This window comes from Semicossyphus pulcher, unplaced genomic scaffold (assembly GCF_022749685.1).
Source record: "Semicossyphus pulcher isolate SPU_LCO1_2020_fin unplaced genomic scaffold, fSemPul1.0.p SCAF_4, whole genome shotgun sequence".
NCBI lineage: Eukaryota > Metazoa > Chordata > Actinopteri > Labriformes > Labridae > Semicossyphus > Semicossyphus pulcher.
This window is the reverse complement of record NW_027211715.1, coordinates 25,293,288-25,297,730: the sequence shown is the minus strand read 5'-3', so window position 1 is coordinate 25,297,730 and position 4,443 is coordinate 25,293,288. Positions and strand designations below refer to the sequence as shown.

Genomic DNA, 4,443 nt, shown 5'->3' with positions numbered 1-4,443 from the left:
CGCTGAACCTCCTCCATCACTCCCACAGTGTGAGTATCAGTGTTATGTAGGTCTCCAGTCTTCTCTCCAGTGTCTCACTCATACTTTACAATGAATACAACTACAGTAGATTTAAACAGTGAGTGTACAAAGTGTTTCTTGCTCATTTTTTCCAGTGGTGTATACAAACTAAGATGTATTGTTGATTTTCTCTGCAGGTTCTTACACCGTCTCAAAAATCCAGTTTGGCCTCCAGATAGACATAACAAGCTCTACCAGTGGTTCCTACAGCATAAACATCAACGAAGAGGCCCGACCTCAGAGTGGAGACAAATCCAAAGTTGATCACTCGAGCCGAACCTCAACACGCAACATCATACACCTGAAGCCCTGTACTACATATGAGCACGCCGTGGCATTTATTGATAGCACTGGCAAAGAAACGACTTGTAAACACACTGGAAAAGGAACAACTGAACTCACAAGTGAAATGAGTGAGTAAAAATAATTCATCTTACTTTGTTTCAATTGAAGAACTAAGTTTAAGTTTGTGCATCACTTTTGTGTTTCAGAAAATGGAGACGTTACAGAGGGCAGCTGTTTCCCTGATCATGTTTGTTACAGGAGTGAATGGGACATCGGCTCTTCAATGTCAGCATCCAATAATGTGAAAGCTAAGCAATGCCCCAATAATGATAGAGTGTTCTGTATCAAACCTGGTAACAACGACATTTGCACAGACTTGACTACAACCTTCACTTCAGGAAACTGTGTGAAATCTACTTTCAGCCTCACCAAAAGCATCACTGTCGGTATGTACAGAAGAATCATCCAGTATATTCCATTGCGTGTTACAGACCGTGTTTCATCATGTTTAATATTTGTACTGTTTGTTGTTTTTTCACAGATTTCTTGAATCCCAGCGAAATAAAACAGGAAATCCCAACTGGACTTCCTGCAAACATTATTGCAACATTCCCTCCGAACTGTAAGAATCTCATCGTCGATTACACGTGTTTGGGTAAGTGAAGAGACGAGATGTAAAGAAACTGTCTGTGAATGGTTCACTTTGAAACAGGTTGAGGCAACAAACACTCACACTGTAGTGAGAAAGAGATGAATGAACCGATCTGAAATGTAACAGGAAGTGGAGGTGTTGCTTTGTGCACTTTTTAAATGTTAGACTTTTTGAATGTGTCCATGTTTGAATCTTGTCTTAAACCAAAAGATAATCTCTCACAGGCTCTGAGGCACAAACAGCAGTTGTTGAAATGTTGCCGTTCTTGTGTCTCCTCAGAGAAGTCCAATCCCTCTGAGTCCAGGCGTTTGTGGGAGCTGGAGCCCTTCACAGACTACACCTGTACGGGTCAGATCAAACACAACAATGTTATTGTGAAAAACACAACTACTATCGAGTTCGACATAGACTGTGGTATGTTGAGTTTCACTTTACTTCACTGCAATGACAAAAAAATAAGTTCATATCCTGAGAAAGTACATCATTTGTTGAGTTGAGTGTTACAGACGTCTAATGTGTTTTTACAGATCTTACAACAGAAATCACAGAGGAGAGAGAGACCGACACTTCCTTTGAGTTTAGTTGGACCACGACCAGTCAGAGGTGTAAAGATGTTACCAAAGATCCAAAGTTTTCTGATGTCTGCAGTTGTACCCCTACTTACAAACATGACAAACAAGGACAGAGTAAGTAAAACAAGTTATATTAATCATTTGATAAATGTTCTAAATGTCACATTTGAAAGTCATTTGATACTTGAGTCTCCCACAGACCTACAGTGCTACATGCCAACACGTTAGCATGAGTGATGGTAGGTGTAAATAACCTGAGGTTATAGTTCAAGTCAAAGTTTGTAGAATACAAAGTGAAGTATTGAGTCATTGATTGAAGTACGGTTCAAATATCAGGGTTAAAATGGTAATCTGGAATATATTCAGTTGAATAAACGTCTGTTAGTTCTTTATCTATCACCAAGTGAGAGACACGATGGTGATTAAGCCTTTGGCACAAGGATAGAAGCCCTTACATTTGCTGTTAAACCAAGGAACTAAATTCTGCGCTCAGGGACTGATGTGTTTTAAATCTTGGTTGGTCCATCAGAGAGGGTAAAGTCCCCCTATAAATCCTTGGAGTACACAGAGTTACTTTGACCCAACAAACAAGATGGATCATATGAATGATAATGACTGACCTTACAGAGGCATCACGGCTTAGATGACAAAACAAACAATAACAAATCATTTTACAAGATTCGATTATGTCAGATATATAATTGAAATGCATGTCACTAAATGTAAAACGCGAACACAATTAGTGTTGTACTTTAATGTTGAACAAATCAAACAAACACAAACTATAAGATCTAAAGTCACCACATAAACCCTCTGTGGATTTACAAAAGCAGATTCATCCTACTTTTCTATGGAAACAGCACTACACAGCTCCTGCTAGCTAGTAGCAGCCTGCTAGCTGTAGCTAATTTTAGCCTGAGGCACACAGCACATAACAGAGGTAGCTAACTTTCAGCTGACGCGATAATTTTCACTATTAGTGCACTGCCATCTGACAGTCCTCTTCACCTTCCTCCTCTTTATCCTCCATGTTTGGCCTCACAGTGTCTCCACCACGTTAGCATCCCATTGTCTAAATTATCAGTCAGTGATGATTCCCACAGACCACATCCTCTCATTTCCTTCTTATCAATAACAAAAGTGAAGCGGCCTGTAATCAGATGATGAGCAGGGACTTGTTGTAATTCACTGTAACGATTGGTCACTTGTCAAAACTTACACTGAACTGTTAAAGTAACGTGTGTTTATGTTGTCACACACATTCAATCACACTTACAACTAAATAAACGCAACAATCCAAAAAAGCAAAGGTCAAAGGTCATCATCACTGGAATCACTGGAACGTTATTTGGGGGGGGTCATTGAGGTCGAGCCCGGTCCAAAAACAGACCTGCAAGAGAACAAAACAGAGACCTGTGTGGTTGTGACTTTAACAACCTTTTTAATAGAAAGTAAACATTGTAAAAAGAATATTTGCAGCTACACGTGCTGCACAGTAAAGTATGAACCGGTCGCTCATTAGAAACAATCCTAAAAAGTAGTAAAGTTTCAGCTCAGGGAATCATTGATTCATTTACTGATGTTCGTTTTGTCGTCACTGATGAGGTGACCAACAAACCCGTCTGCTGATGTAATTTCGTTTGTGTTGCCTTGTTGTTGAATCAAACACAACAAAACAGCTGATGAAACTATGTTTCGGGGTCAGGTTACGTACGAGGAGGAACATGTTCAGTTGATGGCCTGGAGCCTTTCATCTACTACACCTGTGAAGTCCAACCCACCTACAACAACAAGAAAGTTGGCCACCCAGCTTCAGTTAAAAAGGAGACAGATGTTGGCAGTAAGTGTCCAAAAACCAAAAGATTACAGTCAACACACGTGAAATAAAAACAGACTATCCTGATTATGTATTTATTGTTATTCATTCATTATTGCACATGTTGTTGAACATCTGAAGACAAGTGTTTGACGGTTTGAGTGAAAGTCTTTCTGGAAGTGTTTCAGTGTTTTTGGAGAAAGCTCATCATGTGACCTCCTGTAACTCTTGTAAAAGAAATATGGCCGCTAAAGGAATTAAATGAGCAGCAAGAAAAGACTTATTTTGTTATTATTGGAGCTATTTTTGACCAAAATACTAATAATTAAATTTACAGTGTAGCTCCAATGATAGGTAAAGCAGGGGCCGTGTACACAATAAAATATCACAGTTACAAAGAAATGATGTTGTTTTTCTTCACAGTACCAGAGGAGATCACTGCAGTGGAGACGTTTGTCCATGACCATAATGCGATCAATGTTACCTGTCGTGAAATAAAAAGATTCAATGGACCTAAAGAGCTTTACATTGCACGTCTTTTTCTTAATGGAGCCGAAGTGAGCAAGCAAGAAAAAGTAAGACCGTGCAAGTTTGAATTCAAAGATCTGAGCTACTCCACAACATACAGAGTGCAGGTTTGTATCATCAGATTTATCTGCAAACTGATTCGTCTTATCTCTTCAAATGAATAAATTCCTCGTTAAGGATTTTTCTGTGTTTGTAGGTGAATGCTTACAATGGACGGTTCGAAGGAATCGGGAAGAGCGATCATAAGGACACTCTCTGTATGAGCAGTTTTAAATTGTTACAACATGTGCATCTGTTGTTGAATATCTTATTAAGACAACTGTGTGGCAGTTTAAGAGAGAGACCCAGTATTTGGGGGAAAATAACACATTATGTGATTTACTTCAACCCTTGTACAAGAAATATAGCCACTCAATTAATATTTGACTGGATGAATTGATCATCAATACAAGATGTACTTTATCTTTGAAGCATGCTCATCACAAGCTTTTATAATGAACAAGAAAAAGTCGCTCTAATCATCAGAGAAG

At 39.0% G+C, this 4,443-nt stretch overlaps 2 long non-coding RNA genes across 2 annotated transcripts; both read left to right on the top strand.

Annotated features, from left to right (window-relative positions):
• Nucleotides 1-898: 898 nt before the first annotated feature.
• On the top strand, nt 899-1,613 carry LOC138607857 (uncharacterized). The gene is made up of 3 exons (XR_011309398.1): nt 899-1,000; nt 1,277-1,411; nt 1,525-1,613. It is a non-coding gene; the product is annotated as an uncharacterized lncRNA (long non-coding RNA).
• Nucleotides 1,614-3,292: 1,679 nt separating this feature from the next.
• LOC138607856 (uncharacterized) lies at nt 3,293-4,163 on the top strand. The gene is made up of 3 exons (XR_011309397.1): nt 3,293-3,409; nt 3,809-4,020; nt 4,110-4,163. It is a non-coding gene; the product is annotated as an uncharacterized lncRNA (long non-coding RNA).
• The last annotated feature ends 280 nt before the right edge of the window (nt 4,164-4,443 follow it).